Source organism: Dipodomys merriami, unplaced genomic scaffold (genome assembly GCF_024711535.1).
Source record: "Dipodomys merriami isolate MVZ:Mamm:240054 unplaced genomic scaffold, mDipMer1.0.p SCAF_1343, whole genome shotgun sequence".
In the NCBI taxonomy this organism is placed as follows: domain Eukaryota; kingdom Metazoa; phylum Chordata; class Mammalia; order Rodentia; family Heteromyidae; genus Dipodomys; species Dipodomys merriami.
Window position 1 is genome coordinate 1 of NW_027202653.1, and position 21,550 is coordinate 21,550.

The window sequence follows — 21,550 nt, forward strand, 5'->3', positions numbered from 1 at the left end:
AATGGAAGAGAGTAATAGGAAGTTCTTTCTCCTAAGTAGTTCTCCCAATGATTGCCATCCTTATCATACACACCTGTAAAAGGCTATAGATCTGGGGGAAGTCTCTGGGGTCCTCTAGATAATGGAGGATCCCATCATTTTCCTTTGATAAGCCATTGCCACCTTCCATCTACCGACTTTTTAGGAATCTTATTTAGTTTTTGGTCCACATATCCCTCTACATCTTTCTTATCCACAGGATATCTATATGAGTCTATTGTATATACTTCAGGATTAAAGGGACGTCTCCAATAGCCATACACTCTTTCTGCTCTAGCCGTGCCTACAGCTTCTTGTAAATTTCTTACAATTCCTTCTGCTGAAGTGACATCATGAAACCCCCAATACTTTTATATTTACTTATGACTTGTCTACTAGCCTCCATAAGAGGGGCTTTCAGGGTAGCACTTAACTCTGGTGAGTTAGTCATATCCTCAGGACACTCATCGGATGTTGGAGTCGTCAACAAAAGAGCCTTGAATAAGGGAACGTAGAACATGAGTAAGTAGAACAAGCAGCAGGAACAGTAAAAGATTAATAGGCGCTCCTATACAGCGAGGAAAAGGAAAACAGGAACACATCTTTCCCAGGGGCTTGGCAGCCTTTCCAGGAGGTAGGCCTCTTTAAAGCCCCATTTTCAGATCTAAAAGCAGGTTTGCCATGCTAAGCAGACTCCACCGGAGTAGGCATGGCAGGAAATGATAGGCAAGATTCATTGTGTATCGATTATTTTCAATGAAGAGTTGATAAAGCTTGACCATAATCATCACAGTCATAAAATGGAGGCATCTGGAAAGATCCAAGAATCGGTAGTCATGGAGTATATTGGATTCCATCACAGGTCACCATCTCTCCTACTGTATACAAATATGCTGACTACCTTCAGCTTATGAATGGATGAGTATTGTGCTTTCCCTCTCCCACTCCTGGGGCTCGATCTCAGGTCCTGGGAAGAGCTTAGTTCCTTATTAGCTCTCAGCATGGTGTCCTCACCTTGACCCTTTCTCCTATTGGGTTTGCTAAGCTCTAAGTTCCAACCCCAACACTGCCAAAAGAGGAATGCAGATGTGAGAATCCAATATGTCCACTTGTTTTCCTGCCCTGTGAAAATTCTGGGTCTCAGCTAGGATGGAGAAGGCTTAAGCAATGCTATAGACATGGGAATTAGTTCTCATCCCTGCCAGCACAGTTATAACTGTCATAATAATCAATAAAATACAAAATGCATCCCTTACTAAGACATAAATAAAAAGAATAACTACATTGAATGCATGATGCATTCCACACATGTATGTAAATAGAGATCTTTCTATGTTTGAATTAGGTGGGCATATGATTTTTGCCAGTGTGGGAGTTTCAATTCAGGCCCTGGAAGCAGACCTGACCTTGTAGTCTTCAAGGAGGGTGAGCTTCCCCTTCACCCACCGTGCTATAGTGTTATCCAGGTCTGAGTTGGAATCCCAGCTGTGGCAGAGAAAATGATGTGAATTCTGAGCTCGGATGTTTATTATTTTTTATTTTATTTTATTTTTTTGCCACCCAAGCGATTTGAACTCAGTTCATGGCAACTCTGCCTCAGCTTCGATCACTTTAGGCTGGTGGGCTGCCATGGGCGCATAGCCGACCCTGTCTGTGATCCTAGGCCCTGAAGCCTTGCAGGAGAAAATAAAAACACTCACTGAAAAATAGCCGCAGAATGGATTTTTTACATTTTATTCCTTTGCATGGTGACCAATCTGGGCCTGAATGACAAGGCTACAAGTTTACTTCACTTTGCATTGGCCAAGGCTAGCGGGCTATTGCGGAAGCCACAGGCCCATATGTTAGCGAAGGCCCTGATATTGAATCCTGGTCCTGACACCTACCAGTGGGGAGACTTCCCAAGAGACTTGTTCCTATGCACGGGAATAACGATGGAATATTTGGAAACTCATGATTGAATAAGTTTCTGCGGGCATCGTCTAATCTAAAATGGGACGCAATGATCCTAGGATGCTGATTGATCTTAATGAATGGGTAATTAAGCATGAAAACAATACTATTCCTTCAATGGCAGCATAATAAATACCTAAGAGTTGGTAGGAATGTAGTTGATGTCATTGAATCTTAAGTAGATGTCTCTGGAATTCTATACAAATATATATTTGTTGGTATACTGCCACCTGCCTATCCATGTATGGCTATTTTGTCCACCCCTGTGGCTCAATCTCAGGGTCTGGGAACTGCCTGGCAGCTTCCTTGGCTAGAGGATGCTGTGTTGAATTGGGTCTGCTAGGTCCTGAGTTCAGATCCCAGCACTGCAAACAACTGGATTGTGGAATAATAAGCCAAGTGTGACACCTGTTTTCCTTTTCTCTGAGAGTCCTGGGTGTCAGACATGATGGAGAACACATCTACAAATTGAGATACTATGTGATGGGATGTCATCAGTATAATAAATGGAATGCATATCTTCACAGTCAATAAACGGTAAATAGTTGAATAAAACAAAAATACAATCAATAACTACAACAAACAGGATATGGACTGAACATCTATAGGTAAATACAAATTCTATCTTTATAATGAATATAAATAGTATGTTTTCCAGGGCTGGGGCTTGAATTCAGGCCTAGGGACCAGGCCCGACTTTCTTGTCTTCAAGCATGGTGAACTTCCACAGTGCTACAGAGTTACTCAGACCCTGAGTTCAAATCCAAAGCCTGGTAGAAAAAAACAGCGTGAATTGCAAGCCAGGGAGCTATTTTTTATTTATTTATTTATTTTGAGAAACAAGGTCTTAAACTCAGGTCATGGCAACTCTGCCTCAGCTTCCATCATCCTACGCTGGGGTGCAGCCACTGGAGCCACAGCAGATACTAGGATCCTAGATCTCCAAACCTTGCAAGTGGGAAAAATATGCACAGAGTAAAAGTGACAGAGGCGGGCGCCGGTGGTTCACAACTGTAATCCAAGCTACACAAGAGGCTGAGATCTGAGGATCGCAGTTCAAAGCCAGCCCTGGCGGGAAAGTCCGTGAGAATCTTATCTCCAGTAAACCACTAGAAACACGGAAGTAGTGCTATGACTCAAGCGGTAGAGTGCTCGCCTTGAGTTGAAGAGCACAGGGACAATACCCATGCCCAGAATTCAAACCCTATGACCGACCAAAAAAAAAATGTTGCATGATTGCATTTTTACATTTTCTTCCTTTGCACCATGACCATCTGGGTCTGAATGACAGAGATCCAAAGGGTACTTCATCTTGCATAGCTGAAGGCTGGCGGGCTATTGGGGAAGCCATAGTCCTGCAAAGGAACATAGGTCTAGAGTTCGAATCCCAGTCATGCCACTTCCAGATAGTGGAAGATCCTAAGAGACTCATTCCCATCCATCGGAATAAGGATGGAATGTTATGAATGTACAGTTGAATGAGCTAATCGTGAATACTACTCATATAAAATTAGACATCATAATTCAGTAGACTGATTTTATTTAATATGAAACATTAAAAGAATACTATTTCTTACAGGGATACAATAATTTCAGGACCTTGATTTACTTAATAGTTTATTAAGGATTAAAACAATAACATTAATTACATGGAGGCATATTAAATACCCAAGAATTGGTAGAAATGTAGTCTATATAACTGAATAATGTATCAACATCTCTGGCACTCTGTAAAGATATATATTTATTAGCATAATACCATCTACATGTCAATCTGTTCTTATTTTGTCAACCCTTGGGGCTCGATCTCAGATGCTGGGAATTGCCTGTAAGCTCAATTTGTCCCGGATGGCGTGCTGACACTCACCCATTCATAAATTTGGCCTTGTAGGCTTTGAGTTCAGACACCAGCACTCCCAAACAATGAATCATGGAGTAAGAAGCTGATGGTGACATGTTTTCTTTTTCTGTGATAGTCCTGGGTGTCAGGTATGAAGTGGAATACATATGCAGACCTATATCCTATGTAATCAATGTAATCAATGTTCTATGTGCCATAATACTCAATAAAATAAATGGCCAATACATGAATAAAACAAAAAATAAAATGAATAACTACACTGAATGCAATAAAGAGTCAACATATGTATGTAAATATAAATAATGTATATAAAATATACATGAAAAAGATGTTTTCTAGTGCTGGGGATCGATTTCAGGCCTAAGGAACAGACTTGAATTTCTTGACTTCTCAGAGGTGAGCTTCTCCTTCCCACACAGTGCAACAGAGTTACCCAGACCATGAATTCCAATCCCAGTCCTGGCAGAAAAAATGGCCCCTTCATTCTATGTGACACCCAATTCTTAGATATTTCATTATGCCTCCATTTAATGTATATGATTGTTTAAATGCTTCATGAAGTGTTACTTAAAATCGATCAGAGTCCTAGGATATAATTGTGTATAATTTTATCCTAGAATCGTTCAAGAACTGCCCATTCATTCATGACATATATCACATTCCATTGGTATTCATATGGATAGGAATGAGTTTCTTAGGATCTCCTGTCATTTGGAGGTGGCAGGAACAGGATTCAAACTGTGGGCTCCAGCTTCCACCATTCAATCTGCAGGATAGGGAACTCACAGGTCTGTCCAAGAACATCAGCAATGATTAGGCAGGCACCAATGGCTCTCAGCAGTCCTCCTTAATACTTACAAGTCTGTGATAGGAGGATGATGGTCAAAGTCACCCTAGGCAGGAAAGTCCTTGAGACCCCTGTCCAACATCAGTGCCAACAAAGCCAGAAGTAGAGCCGTGTGGCTCCAGAGGTTGAGGGCTAGCCTTGAGCAAAAGCAGCTCACAGACTGTGCCCAGATCCTGAGTTTAAGGTCCAGGACTGGCAACAAACAGACATACAGAACAATCTGTGCAGCCATCCAGCTAAAGCAGGTCACCTTCTTGTCCCCATCTGGATTAGACAGACTTTCCTGGGAAAGCGGCTGCTCTCATCTTGACTCCGCCCATTTTGCCTACATCACAGTATTCTGGTCACACCCCCATTCTTTTTTTTTTAATTTTTATCTTATTTTATTTTATTTTTTTGTGGACACACTGTACAGAGGGGTTACAATTACATGGGCAGGATAATGCATACATTTCTTATCAAGCATTGCAGCCTCCTCCTTTGTTTACCCTTCACATCCCTTCCCAGCCTCCCCCCAACCCCTCCACCTAATCACCCCGCCTTCCCCCCCATCCCACCCCACCCCCCGCACCAACGTTGTAAAGCTCGTTTTCGACATGACAACTTGTACTTCTCATTGTTGCAACAGGTCCACCTGTATCCTTAAACGACTTGCTTTTCCCCATCTCCTCTACAAGTTATACTGACATCAAATATAGTGAAAGCAGGGGTTATACTGTGGGGGAGGGACATACAAAGCAACAAAGAGATAATCTTATAAATGAGTTAGAAACAAATGCATGAAAGAAAAAAATTAAAATACATATCTAAGGGTTCATTTTCCTAACTTCACTTTATCTGACCTTTTCCGCTTGACTCATACATATACTAGATATTGCAAATATAAGGGAAACCATGGGACCTACGTTTCTTTGGGCCTGGCTTACTTCACTTAATATAATTTTTTCCAAGTCTTTCCATTTCCGAACAAATGGGGCAATGTCATTCTTTCTGATGGAGACATAGAATTCCATTTTGTATATATACCACATTTTCTTGATCCATTCATCTACTGAGGGGCATCTGGGCTGGTTCCATATCTTAGCTTTGGTAAATAATGCTGCAATAAACATAGTTGTGTTGGTAGCTTTAGTGTGTTCTTGTTTGTAAACATTTGACACCCCCATTCTTTCATGGTTCTTTCTGACCAATGGGATACAAGAATGGCGGCCACACCCACATTCCATGCTGCCCAGGATTCCCTCTGTTGGTTGACACCATTACTAGCAGTTGAGGAAGGTAGAGGTGGCTAAGTGGTGAGCAAGAGACTCCAGGCGACCTTGGAGTAGAGTACGAAATTGACATCCTAATCAGTGAGTGGGAGAATAGAGGATTTCCCAGAGCCTGGGAACATGTCCAGCCCATCTTTCCCATCCCAGCGCTCAGATGTCTGAAGCAGTAAAACTCCATGAGAAAGCTGTGGGCCTGAAACTGCCGCCAGAACACCGGTAGAAGAATCCTCCTGACAGACCTGCCACATTCAAGAAAACAAAGAACATGAAAAAGGGAAGGATCCACAAGACAAACACCACCAGGGAGAGTGATTCAATGGAGGGTCCGGCCAAAGGTGATGCCCACCACGGGCCTCCCGTGCATTTGGACACAGTCACAACCACGAGGTTCCAGAGTGTCAATGGTCCTGATACCACCAAGGATCTGTAGAGGTGCTACCGACACGTGGTGCCCACCCTGGACCCCAGCAAAAGAAGAAACCAGGCACTCTATGCCAAGATCCAACCACTGAAGCAGGAAAAGACTGACCTGCAGGATCAATGGGAGAAAGAGAGGGAGAAGATAGCCTAGGTGCAGGTAGCACCTAAAATGGAGCTAGAGAGCCACAAGGCACCCATACAGAGGTTGGTTTCGGCAGAGAGCAATTTACAATGTGCACTCGCTTGCATGCAGCAGGCAGCTGATGACACAGAAAGGGAGCATGAAGCTCTCACCAGCTGCCTACAGGCCACAGAGCAGTGCGTGGCAGAGCTGGAGATGTCGGCTTCTGTGGTCACTGATCACAGAATGAGACTGAAATGTTCTTTGAACAGCTGCATGATGTGACCCTTCTGCTCAAGTAAAATGCCAGAAGCTTCGATGACCTGGAGCAAGTGAACTCAAAGTTACAGGAGAAGCTGGAAGTGCTCTGGACAACAGGAAGAAAGGAATCTGCAAGGTCCAACAAGCACTGGTGGGGCATGAGTTACTGAAGAGACTACTGGACAACGTGAGCTGACTGGTGAGCACATCCAATCTCGAGAAAGACACCTTCACAGAAGACCTGAGCATTGAGAGGTCCACGTGGAAGGCGGAGGCCCAGCAGCTGACCCAGCGGGTGAACCAACTGACTAAGGAGATGGAGCGATGGGCGAGGCAGGTGTTTGGCCTAGAGAACAGGCTGGAGGAACCATGGCCCAGCTCAGGCCGAGTGGCAATTGCAGGCCCAGGCCTACTGCACGCAGATGGAGTTGAAAAACCTGGAGGAATAACTTCACATTCCGGACCAGGAAAACCAGAGTCTCCATCTCCAGAATGTGGAGCAGCAGGAGCAATTGTGGAGACTGGAGGAGAAGGCCAAGGATTGGCAGGAGATCCCTGAGACACCATGATGTGCATATGTGTGTGATGGACAGCTGGAGGAACAGCTGGTCCTGCTGTGGGACACTCTCCAGAGGGTGAGCGGTGAGAAGGAGGAGCTCACCAGCATCCTGGACACAGAGCAGCAGGTGAAGAAACACTAGTGGGAACATCTGGTCCACACAGAGGAGAAGATAGAGGAATGGAAAGAAGTGGCTGAGAAAGAAAGAAAGCCAAGAATCGCAGGACCAGCAGGTGCAGTCCCTGGCCCAGCTGCAGGAGCTCAGAGCCACCTGTGAGTGTCACATCACCTCCAATTAGCGGCTGAGCACCGAGAAGGAGGCCCTGCAGCAGTACCTAGAGAGGCAGACCCAACTCTTGGAGCAGCTGAAGCAAGTGCATGGCCTGACCAACTGGGGAGACCAGGTGGTGTCCCCAAAGTGGCAGGACACTCTCAAGTGCCTGAAAGCAATCAGACCACAGGAGGAGCGGCTGCAGGTCCAGCTGAGTTTCCTGGCTTTCCCTGGGGAAGGTGAAGTTGAAAATCCTGGAGAAGCACAAGGTTAGGAGTCAACTCCCCCACCCCCCACATGACCATTGCAGAGGATGGAGACATTCCCCAAACTGAGAGGGATGTGGATTTGTGAAGACTCTTAGTGGCTGAAATCCACAGGGGGAAACTCCTGAAGCAGGAGTGGCAGGCCCACTGTGGGCAACTGGTTCACCTGGCAGCTCAGTGCCAGAGAAAGCTTGAGCCACAGGCCCTCCATCCCGTGAGCTGGCACCACAGCCTGTGTGGGGATGGGAAGCGGGACACATGGGTGTCAGAGAAGAAAATCTACTTTGTCCATGACCTGCCTGATAAGATGGACTTCCATAGTCCAGCGGGTGATCTTCAACATAGATGCAGCCAGCTGTTGGCACACATCACACTGTTGAGGAGTCCCTCATGGCATGTAAAGAGCAGATGACAGAAGATGACAGAAGAAACGTGAGCGTGTGTACCAGCTGTCCTAGGAAAAGATGGAGAAGAGGAGAGAGCTGCGGGAGCCACTGTCACTCCTCACAGGGGAAGACATGGACAACGGGCTCCAGATGCCAGCACAGGCTGCGCCTTCTGTCACTGCCACCTCTTTGAATGCCTCCAGGCTCCAGGGTGGGTGAAATGAGGGAGGAGCAGAAAGGTTTTGAAGAATTGCCACTTCAACACAGTGTGGAAACTGCCAGAGGAGAGATCGAGGTTCACAACCCCATAGAGGACTCCCCCACAAAGCACATCCTGCTGCAGCTACCCCACATCCAGATCCACCCACAGCTCATGGGCTCAGGTGAGGAGTGCTCCCTCCCTTTCTTCTTTAGACTGATGCAAATGATGACTATGTGACATAATGACTCTCCAAAGCCTCAGCAGCAACCATAAGTAGGTGGCCAGTGGCCTTTCTCTCAGGCCTCCATCTTCTGGGTCTTGGGAAGGGTTAACTGTGGGTTGGGTAGGGCAAAGTCTGCTGAGAGGTGGTCCATATTCAAGGGACATCTAATGGCCTATTGGTGGCCAGGGAAGAGGCCCATGTTATGCTTATCACAAAGAAAAAATCGTTTTCAAAGGGAAAACAAGCCTCCAATAAAGATTTGTTCTTCCAGTTCTGGGGCTTCAACTCTTTTCCTGGTCACTGTCCCGGAGCTCTTTCTCTCACGGCTAGCACTCTACTACTTGAGCCACAGGGCCCCTTCTTGTTTTCTGATGGTTCATCGATGATAAGAGTCTCACACACTTTCTTGCCCAGGCTGGCTTTGAACCGTGATCCTCCAGATCTCAGCTTCCAGAGTAGCTAGGATGACAGGCATGAGCCATCAGTGCCCAGCATTTGATACCTTTTGAAGGCATCTTGGCGAGTCTGTAAAAGGAGATCCAAAGAGCCTGGATAGACCTTGACCCAATCAAGGAGCTGAGATGGGGGAAGGCTGACCTTCTAGCCATTCTGTTCCCCAAAATTAAAGATGCCAGGTGGTGTTGGATGCATCAAACACCTAGGCCAATAGCCACCAGACTCAGTGGGGAAAAAGTAGAGAATACCCAAAGATTGCAGTGTAGAAATCTTTGATTTTGCATGCATGTGGAGTGTGTGTGTGTGTGTGTGTGTGTGTGTGTGTGTGTGTGTGTGTGTGTGTGTGTGTGTGTGAACTCAGGGCCTAGGCTCTATCCCTGAGTTTTCTTGCTCAAAGCTAGTGCTCTGCCACTTGAGCCACAGCCCCACTTGCTTTTCGATGGTTAATTGTAGGTAAGTCTCAAGGACTTTCCTGTCCAGGGTGGCTTCAAAGCATGATGCGGTCCCCAGGGAAACAAGAGAAAACACAACTCGATAAAATCCCTATGGTGGACAACTCCTGCCTCCTGGTGGCCAGACGTGGAACATATGTCCCTGTGCCATCGTGGGGGACTATTGTCCTCTAGAGTTCAATTTGGGGAATAGACAGGGGCCAACCTGACTTTTACTCACCCTGAGTGCTGATTCCAGAGCCGATCTGTTCCACCCTAGGCCAAGAGAGCTCCAGGAGGCCTTGCTTCCACGGGCACAAGAAGTGAGAAGTCAGCTCCAGGCCCAGCTAAGAGCCTTTGCCCATGGACACACCAACTTGGCCTTCCTGATCACCATAAGGCCTGTCAAAGAACAACCCAAAAAAACAAACCAAAATTGGAGCTGTGAATCAAAGTGGTAGAGCTCTAGCATTGAACCAAAGAGCTCAAAGACAGGGGCCCAAGCTTTGAGTTCAAGACCCCCAGCTCACCTTCCCCCATAAAACACACATTAGCTAAATGTGAACTAGTAGGATTTGTGAAGTGTTTCTGAAGAATGATGATACTGAAGAAAGCACTCTAACTCTAATGACAGCTGAACTTGTGACATACAGGTATGTGCTGAGTGTTTCACAGGATGCTGTTTTCTGGTTTCTTCCCACATAGTGTGTTTTTTCTGAGTCTTCATAAACCATGCTGTTGTGCTGAGTCATCCCAAAGGGTGCTATGTTCTGAGTCCTTGAGAAGAGTGGGCTGTGCTGGGTTTTTCAAAGGGTGCTGTGTGCTGAGTCCATTACACAATGTACTTTATGCTGAGTCCTTCAAAAGTGCGGTGTGCTAATTCATCCCAAATGGTGCTATGTGATGATCCCTTGAGAAGGGAGGGACAGATGAGTTTTTCAATGGGTGCTGTGGGCCCAGTCCTTTACACAGGTACTTTTCCTGAGTACTTCAAAGATGGCTATGTACTGAGTTATCCCAATGGGTGCAATGTGCTGCATCCTTGAGAAGAGAGGGATGAGGTGAGTGCTGTGTGCCGACTCCTGTAGACAGTGTGCTCTGTACTGTCTTTCAAATGGTGCTGTGCTGAGTTCTTCCACAAGGGGGTATGTGCTGAGTCCTTCAAAACTGTGCTATGTGCTGAGATTTTCAAAGGGTGCTGTGCACTGAGTGTTTTACCAAGGGTGGTATATACTCAGCCCTTCAAAGGATAGTGTGTATGGAGTCTTAACAGAGGGTGCTATGTGCTGAGTCCTGGGAAAGTGTGCTACGTGCTGAGTTTTTCAAAGTGTGCCATGCACTGAGTCCTATTCACTGCGTACTATGGACTCAATCCTTCAAAGGGTGCTGTGTGCTGTCATCCCAAAGGCTACTATATGCTAAGTCCTTCAAAGGGCACATTGTGCTGAGTCTTTTACTCAGGGTGCTTTGTGCTGTTTTTTGAAGTATGCTGTGTGCTGAGTCAGCCCAAAGGGTGCTATGTTCTGAGTCCTTGAGAGGTAGTTTTCCCCAACAATCTTTCTAAATCTCTCAGTCTCTCAGTCTCTCTCTCTCTCAGTCTCTCTCAGTCTCTCTCTCTCTCTCTCTCTCTCTCTCTCTCTCTCTCTCTCTCTCTCTCTCTCTCTCTCTCTCTCTCTCACTGGGTCACTGTGCACATCCTTGATATGTAGAGTGGAGAGGCTTGGAGGAGAGTCTCCTCTAGTGGTGGGGCTGAGGGGAGATTTGATCCCCTGAGCAAGTGCTACGATTGGCTGGGAGTGCTGAGCTGAGGTGAGGCTGTAATTCCCATGGCCTGGAAGCCTTAGGGCTCAGTTAGGGCTGCTCTTGTGGGCAAGGGTAGGGGTCGGAGCCAAGGGGAAAAGGGGACTGGGCTGAGGGGAGGAGGAGGCAGGGCCCAGGGGCCACACTGTGGAGGCAGCAGTGGCCAGGGTCTCGCAGGGGCAGGTGTGCATGCACAGAGGGTGTGAGGCGGCCTGCGAGAGGAGTGGAGATAGAGAGAGCAGAGAGGAGCGAGTTCAGGCACAAGGGTAAGTGGCTTCACATGCTCTGTTCGTGGATCAATAGAAAAATAGCCAAAACAAGAATAAAGGCAACAAATGTACAGCCAAGAAGAATATAGTTAGAATAAAGGTAGAGGCAATAAAGGTGCAGCCAAGTGTATAGGAAGCCTTGAACCAACACCCGCTTCCTGCAGGCATGCTTCCATGAGGCTTATGCTTTGTCTGGCATGATCTCTCACGCAGATTCAGCAGGAGGTGTCATGGCATTTCTTCCTATTTTTTTTTAATTGAAGCTCATGAATGTCTCGGTGCACAGAAGAGACAAATCCAAAGATCATCCTGAAAATGACTCAAAATATAAGAATAAGAATTGAGAGAATTGATCTGACAATGGCAATTATAATTATTACATGAATCCAATCCAGAGGATTGAGGGCCTCCAAGTTATGCTTAAATAACTCTGCCAAAGATTGTAAATTTTTTACATCTAAATGAGCTTTACTAATTGATGTAATTTTGTCTTGTAAAGCCTCCATAACATGAGAGATATCTTTATCTCTCCAAACTCCTAACAAATGATTTTTGGTAGCATTCCAATTAAAAGAAAAGTTATATTTTAGAGCAGTAACACCGATATATTTAAAATTAGCATGACATTTAACAGAGTTGTGTTTTTAAATTTTGAACTTCCTGACCTATAGCCAGAACCACTTCCTCCAGAGCATTTATTTTCATTTCTAACTTTTTATCTATAATTTGTTGTTCTGCTAGGTCTAATGAAACATTTTTGCTTAAATCAGTAACAAAATGAGCATTGTTTACTTCATTTACTAAGGCTGCTGTAGAAATCGCTAAAGAGCTAATTATTGTTATTAAAGAACTTATTCCTAAAATCAAGGCCGTAACAAAGCGTTTTGGCTGCAACATAATATCCACAGTTTTCAGCATTCATAAAGCAGAATTTTTAAACCAAGGGTCATTTTATAGATCTACATGTAACATTACATATGAAGGTCTTTTTAAAATAAAAATTACAGAATATGTTTTATCCAGAGAAGAAGTAAGACAATTAGTAAAAATACAACCCTTACAGCTAATATAATAAGATTTTCCTTGATTAATAATGATTAAATTATCTAGTTTTCCAGCTAAAATTTCCATAGGATAACTCACACATGCTCTTACCCCAATTGCAGTACTCTTAGTTTCTATGGGCTTTTTCAGTAAAATCATGTTTGTTGCTGCAAAAAGTCTGAACAAATCCAGCTGAATGCCAGTTTTATTGTGAAAGGGAGAGTGACTCACCAAAATGGAAGCCACCCACCCTGGAGTGAGCCATCTTTTCAGGGGTTCCCCGGGCGTATCAGGAGCATAGCCATTAAACTTTCATGAATTATGTTTTAAGTAGGCGGCATAATCATAATCGGGGTTAGCAATGGAAAAATCAAAAATACTATCTGGTGCCCCATCAGGTTGTAAAAAAGAGGCCTTTTGAAATCCATGGCAGCTTTCAGAAAAATTGAGGTAGCAATAAATAAGTCCTCCCATTCCATTTTGTTACATTAATGACTCATGAACTATGGGACCCTTACATTAGCAACCCCTTGCCATCTGTGTAGGTGTATTTAGTATCAGGAAAGACTGTGATTTTTAGAAAGCAAAAGAGATCAGGTATGGAAAAACAGCATAAGAGGAGATACATTTATCACACAGAGATTAAGAACTAGCCTAAGAGATTTAGAATGCTAAAGGCAATGAACAATAAGCCTGGTTGATAACTAGTTCTTCAATAACCAAAAATGGTTCCCTAGAATGATTTCTGGTATGCATTAGTTACAATCATTTGTTCCTTCCATTTAGAGTTATTCCTTCTCTTGTCCCAACTGATAATTTGCCTCTGCCTTTTTGGTGCCATGACTGACCAAAAAGATTTCCAAATCTCACTTAGACTATCCTTCTCATTGTGATTAGCAGTGACCACTCAAAAGCCTGGAATCTTTGAATTTCCAGAAATAATCTTCACCTGACATCTAAGCACATTCCTAGCATTAATTGTTGTGACCTAATGAACAAAACTTTTTTTTCAACACAGTATCCTAATATAGGTAAAGTACATGAATTAGGGAGTATTGTCAGGTATTAGTATGGAAGGAGCAACATATATTCCAAGTATGGATTATTTATTTTGCATTTACTAACTAAATTTTTTTAATGTTTTTTGGTTTTTTTTTGCCAGTCCTATAGTCCTGGGGATTAAACTCAGGGCTAGGGAATTATTCCTGGGCTTTTTCTTTCTCTCATGGCTAGCACTCTACCACTTGAGGCACAGCACCACTTCCAGTGTTTCTTTTTCTGTTTATGTGGTACTGAGGAATTGAACTCAGGTTTTCATGCATGGTAGGCAATCACCGTACCATGAAGCCACATTCCCAGAGTTCTAAATGACTTTCTTAAGATGGTATTATATTTTCATTCCATAACTATGTATCATAATTTTGGCCAGTTGCTAGAAAAGGACATAGAAAACAATACTAAGTCCAATAAGGCTGGATGGACAATAAGGCTGGATGGTCTAGCCAGGGCACAGAGGGGCTTACCTCATGGGGCTGGTTCAACAGGCTGAGTGAGACAGTTCCTGACCCACAGCCCACCTCCAGAATGAGAGGGCCACCTTAGGTTCCAGCCACATGGGGACACTGGGCCACCTCTTCAGCACCCATTCAACCAGTTCCTGTGAAAGAAAGAGAGAGAGAAAAAGAAAGCCAGAATTACAATTAAGCCAGGTGCCAGTGGTTCAGGACTATAATCCTAACTAAGAGGCTGAGATATGATGAACATGGTTCATAGCTAGCCCAGGCGGGAACGTCCATAAGACTCTTATATCCAAAGAACCACCAGAAAACTGGAAGTGGCACTGTGGCTCAAGTGGTAGAGTGCTAGTCTTGAGCTGAGGAGCTCAAAGACAGCACCCAGGCCCAGAGTTCAAGCCCCACGACTGACAAGAAGTGGACTTCCCACCACAAGAAGTGTACTGAATACCACTCATTCTCCTAGGGACCATGGCAGAGAAGTCAGGCTGAGCTTTCTGTCAACTGGAGGTCATGAGTTGGTCACCTATCTTCTCCGTGCCTCATTTTCCCCAGCTACAAAACTGAACACAGTGAAGGATCTCCTTCCTCATGGGAATAGGATAAAGATGAAAGAGAACCATGTTTTGTTTCATAATCCCGTACATGTCACACGACTAATAACAGGCCCCATCTGAGCCCTTTCCCAGTTATCTTCCTGTCATATGCTCCCAGAATTGCCAAGAACCATATCTGACAGCCGCTCCCTCTGTGCCAGGCCCTGCTCCAGAGATCCCCCTATATTGATCCCTTGTTTCCTCACAACTGTCCCAGGAGGAGACTGAGGTACAATGGTGGAGGCCCAACCCAGAGCTTTACGGCTGCTGTAAACTAAGTTTAGGACAATCATCTAAACGGATGACTGAGCATGGCGCTATATGTCTACCATCCCAACTAAGGAGGACCAGGCCTCGTGGCGCATGCCTGTCACAGATCGGAGGACCACGATCCAGCCCAGCCTGAGCACATATTGAGTGAGTCTCTATCTCGGAAATGCCCAAGACATAAAGGCTTGGCTACCGTGGTAGAAGACCTGACTGGCAAGCCTAAGGCCTTGAGTTCAACCCTAATACACCAAAAAGAACGAGAGTCCTGGTGCCAGAGGATCATGCATATAATCCTAGCTACTCAGGAGGCTGAGATATGAAGATCACAGCAAAAGATTTAAAATAGGTTTGGCCTCACCCATCAGAAGTCAAGATGAGAAAACCCGGAGTCTGACATATGCTGGTGCACTCCATACCAGCAGGGCTCACCTCCTTACTAAGTGCTGGCCATGCTCTCTGTCCCCCTTGGAAGCCAACCCCTGTGGGCCCCATACCCAGGTCCTCCCAAGCTCCAGCTGCCACCAACCAGGCCTAAAGGAGTAGAGAGCTCGAAGGCACACAGTTCCCTTGGTCTTATAATTTAATGTTGCTGAGTCCCCTTCAAGCGTCTCACTCTAGGCCCCCAGACCTCAGCCACAAAGCCCATGCATCCCCCAAATGTATCAGGCACAAGTTACCAAAGGACCCAGCCACCTTATTACAACCCACTTCTACACACACACACACAAATCCAGACCAGTGACAGAAGACTCATCCATGCAGCACCTGCAATTTTCCAAATTATCACTCACCTGATCACAGTCAGGTTATACAAGGAGGAAGATGATATCTCTCTCTCCCTCTCTCTCTCATGCACACACACAGACACAGACACACATAGACACACACACACACATACACACACACACACACATACACACACAAACAGACTCAGAGTAGTGCCTCTCCAGAGTTTGTTGGTTCCTCATCTGGGACAATGTACAAGCTAGTGCACGGGGCTTCCCTTGGAGGAATCAGGAGCTCCAACCCAAGGGGAGCACCACTCTAATGATGCAGCACCACCCTGCCTATCCCTTTCTCCAGGGCCAGACCCTTGACTCCTCATTCAACAAAACCCTAGTCCAGGACGCTGGGTGAAGGAGTCCCGAGACAAGCGGCTCCTCAGAGCCAGGAGAGGAAACAAGCAGGGGGTCATGGTGACCCCAGAGGGGTGTCTGACCCCAGGTGGGGGTGGTGTTGGGGAAATGGATGGGGTCCTAAAGGCTACATACATGGACTTACTTCCTACTTCCAGCCTACATGCTTCTGGGCCACATGGCAGATTCTTGGGAAGGACAAGGAGACCAGATAGACTGGGAGCACCAGCAGAAGCTGGCAGAGCTGGGAAATGTGATCACTCTGTGAGAACTGTTGACAGTTGGGGGGAAGGGACAGGCTGGGTGTATGTGTATGTGAGTTTGGGGGGGTGTTCCTCCCAGATATTCACATTCTGCTCTGACCCCCAGCACTGTCACTTCCCTACTGGGCTCTTCTGGGACCCTCTCTTCAGGTGAAAGGGTGACCGAGCACAGAGGACAAGGGCTCACACAGCAAGAGAGACCTATTTTCTGCATCCAACACCCCCAGCCCTCAGAAAAAAGGAAAAGACCCAAGAAGGCAGGTGTGGAGGTGCTGCTCCCCACCTCTGACTAAAGCCACCAGGTTCCCACCAGGAAGAGGAAGGGTGTAGATGCGTGGCTGTGTGGTTCCCACTGCTCCAAGCCAGGGTCTCTGTGGTGCCCCCTCCTCACCCATCCCTGCATTTCCCTGTTTCCTGGGACACTGGCAGCTAGGGATGGGCGTGGGATCCCCTGGTCAACACCCACTCCCACCCCCACCCCTGGGGCACATTTGTTGCAGCGCCCTGGTCAGACTGTAGGGCATAGGGGAGCCGGAGGTCCAGTTGGGAAGGGGGGGGGAATCGCATGGTGTGGGGGTCATAGGGTATGGGCCCAGGAGGAGGCCACTCACATGTGCTGCTGGGAGAAGCTGTTGGAGGCAGCTCCTGGTGGGTTCGAGCAGCGAAGGCATTAGCATGGCAAATACTCAGGCCTGGAGCAGAGACAGGGGGGCCTTGACCAGGTCAGGGCCACAAGCCTGCCTGTGGTGTGCCATCACCTGAGGACTCCAAGAGGTACCATGGGTCCAAGCAAGCAGTGCTAGGTTTGAAATGCAGTGCTGCGGAATGCTGAAGGGGACCGGGGCGTGGGCAGGTGCGTGGCAGGGCTGAGCAAGGCCTCTCCTCTTACAGCTTGAGTCTTGATGACCACTCAGCCACCTCTACCTTCCTCAACTGTTGGTAGTGGTGTCAACCAACAGAGTAATCCCAGTGCTATCAGGCAGCATGGAATGGGGTGTGAGCACCATTCTTATATCCCATTGGTCAGAAAGAACCATGAAAGAATGGGAGTATGGCCGGAATCCAGTGATGCAGGCAGAATGGGCAGAGTGAAGATGACAGTGGCTCCCCAGCCCCTTTCCCAGGGAACTGTGTCTAATTCAGTTGGGGACAAGAGGGTGACCGGCTTTAGATCGTTGTGTATGTCTGTTTGTTGCCAGTCCTGGACCTTAAACTCAGGATCTGGGCATAGTCTGTAAGCTGCTTTTGCTCGAGACTAGCCCTCAACCTCTGGAGCCACACAGCTCTACTTCTGACTTTGTTGGCATTGAAATTGGACAGGGGTCTCAAGGATTTTCCTGCCTACGGTGACTTTGACCATTGTCCTCCTATCACAGCCTTGTAAGTATGAAGGAGGACTGCTGAGAGCCACTGGTGCCTGCCTAATCATTGGTCTTGCTGATGTTCTGGCACAGACCTGTGAGTTCCCTATCCTGGGGTTGAAGTGGTGGGAGCTGGAGCTCACAGTTGGAATCCTGGTCCTGCCACCTCCAAATGGCAGGGGAACCTAAGAAACTCATTCTTATCCATAAGATTACCAATGGAATGTGATCAATGTCAAGATTGAATGAGTAGTTCTTGAATGATTCTAGGATCAAATTATACACAATTATATCCTAGGACACTGATCAATTTTAGTTAATACTTCATTAAACATTTAAATAATCACATTCATTAAATGGAGGCAGAACGAAATACCTAAGAATTGGACCTCACATAGGTGTAATTTTTTCTGCCAGGATTGGGATTTGAACTCATTGTCTGGATAACTCTGTTGCACTGTGTGGAAGGGGAAGCTTGCCTCCTTGAAGTCAGGAAATTCAAGTGTGTTCCTTAGGCCTGAAATTGATCCCCAGCACTAAAAAACATCCTATTAATGTACATTTTAAATATATGATTTATATTCATATACAAATGTTCACTCCATATTACACTCAGTATAGTTATTCATTTTTGTTTTTCTTGTATTGACCATTTATTTTATTGACTATTATGACACATAGAACATTGATTACATAGGATTATAGGTCTGCATATGTATTTCACTTTATACCTGACACCCAGGACTTTCACAGAAAAGGAAAAAAAATGTGTCACCATCAGCTTCTTACTCCACGATTAATTGTTTGGGAGTGCTGACATCTGAACTCATGGCCTACAAGACCAAATTCATGAATGAGTGAGTGTCAACAAGCCATCCTGGGGAAAATTGAGCTGACAGGCAGTTTCCAGGACCTGAGATCGAACCCCAGGGGTTGACAAATATGAACAGATTGTCATGCGGATGACAGTACACTAATAAATATATATGTTTATAGAGTGCCAGAGATGTCTATACATTATTCAGTTATATAGACTCATTCCTACAAATTCTTGGGTATTTATTATGCCTCCATGTAATTAATGTTATTGTTTTCATCCTTAATAAACTATTAATTAAATCAGTGTCCTGAAATTATTGCATTCCTGTAAATAATAGTATTCTTTTAATGTTTCATAAATATTAAATAAAATCAATCAGCTTCCTGAAATCATCTTGTCTAATTTTATAGAAGAATCATTCACGATCAACTCATTCAACCGTGACATTGATAACATTCTTATGGATGGGAATGAGACTCTTAGTATCTCCTGCCATTGGTAGGTGTCAGGACGGGGATTTGAAATCAGGGCCTATGTTGCCACGTAGTCCTATGGCTTCCCCGATAGTCCACCAGCCTTCAGCAATGGAAAGTAAAATACCCTTTGCAACAGTGTCATTTGGACCCAGGAAGGTCACCTCACAAAGGAAGAAAACATAAAAAGGCCATCTTGCCACATTTTTCCTGTGATTTTTTTTCCCCTTCAAGGCCTAGGGATCTAGGATCCCAGGATCAGCTGTGGGTCCAGTGGCTGCACTTCAGCCTAGGGTGATCGAAGCTGAAGCAGAGTTGCCACGACCCGAGTTCAAGCCCCACTCTGGGAAAAAATAAAATAAAATAAATTTAGCTCCCTGCCTTGCAATTCCCACCATTTATTCTGCCAGGTTTTGGATTTGAACTCAGGGTCTGGGTAAATCTGCAGTGGATTTGAAGATAAGAACTTCAGGCTTGTTGACTAGGCCTGAATTCAAGCCCCAGCCTTTGAAAACATACTATTTATATAAAGATAGGCTTTGTACTTACCTATAGATGTTCAGTCCATACAAGTTTGGTGTGGTTTTTCCTTGTATTTATTGTTGTATTCATTTATTTACCATTGATTTTACTGTCTATGATGACACCCATTCCGTTTATTACATTAATTCTATCACATAGCATCTAGATTTGTAGACGTGTTCTCCATCATACCTGACACCCAGGACTTTCAGAGAAAAGGAAAACAAGTTTTACACTCAGCTTCTTACTCCATGATCCAATTGTTGGTAGTGCTGGAATCTGAACTCAGACCCTAGCACGACTAATTGGCAAATAGGTCAATATGAACACACCATCCTGTGAGCAACTAAGGAGGAAGGCCATTCCCAGGATATGACATTGATCCCCAGGGTGGGCCACAATAGTTATAAATTCATTGTTTAAACATAGGATCTATATTTACATATATGTGTGGACAGCATCTCGTGTTCGGTCTACTTCTTATCCATGGAGGTATTGTATATTTTACTGCGTATGGTTACAGATATAACAGTGTTTACATGGCTGACAACATATTGCCATGTCTATAGGGTTTCTTATGCATTCTCCATCCTAGTTGAGACCCAGGACATTCGCAAGACAGGAAAATATGTGAATCGATTGGCTTCTCACATCAGGATTCATATTTTGGCTGTGTTGGGGTTTGAACTCAGAGCCTAGCAGGCCCAATTGAGGAAAGGGTCAATGTGAGGACACAGGTCTGTGAGCAATGAAGGAGATAGGCCATTCCCAGGACCTGACATCGAGTGCCAGAGAGGGCCAGATAGTCATAAATTCATAATTTAAACATAGGATCTATATTTATATACATGTGTGGGCAGCATCTTGCATTCAGTGCATTTCTCCTTATTTTGTTCCTAATTCATAGAGGTACTGTGTATTTTATTGCTTATAGGTATAACTGTGCTGACATGGATGACAAGCTGTTCCCATGGTTATAGGGTTGCCTATGAATTCATTCTCCATCCTAGTTGAGACCCAGGACTTTCACAGGAGAGGAAAATATTTGCAATGACTGGATTCTGACATCAGGATGAAACTTTTGTCAGTGCTGGGATGTGAATTCAGGTCTGGGTAGCTCTGTTGAATTGTGGTGGAAAGGGAAGCTCACCATCCTTCAAGACTAGAATGTCAGGCCAGGTCCCAGGCCTGATTTGAAGCCCCAGCACTGGACAAAATAATAAGCCCACCTTTTTTAAACATAGGATCTCTCTTTACCTACAGGTGTGTTATGCAACTTGCATTCAGTGTAGTTATTCTTTTTATTTTGTGTCTTATTCATGATTATTGAGTATGATGACAGATATAACTGTGATGATGGATGACAACCTATCCCCATGTCTATAGAGCTGACTATATAGTATTCTCCATCTGCGCTGAGACCCATGACTTTCACAGGACAGGAAAACAGATGGATCAATTGGCTTCTCACATCAGGGTGAAGCTTTTGGCAGTACTGGGATTTGAACTCAAGGCTTAGCAGGCCCAATTGGTGAATGGGACATGGTGAGCACACCAGTCTGTGAGCTACTAAGGAGCTTTGCCGTTCCCAGGACCTGAGATCAAGCCCCAGAAAAAGAAGGAAAAAGCCAGTAACTTCCTTTGGGTTTGATCAATCTATTTCTATCTTGGAAGCTCCTGAGGAGCTAGCAGGACAAGGACCAAAGAAGGACATGGACTAGGAGAGCAGGCTGAGTTCAAGGTTCAAGTGTAGCAGATCCATCTGCCCAGCCACTCACGTGAAGATTGTAATCATCTTGTGTCCTCCAGTGGGCTTCCGAAAGATCACATGTTCAAGAATTCCTGGGTTTCCCTTGGTGATGAGAAGTTACTTACATTCTAAATGTTCTTAGAGTTCTCAAGCTATAAAAGCAGGAAAGAAACATCATTGACCCAT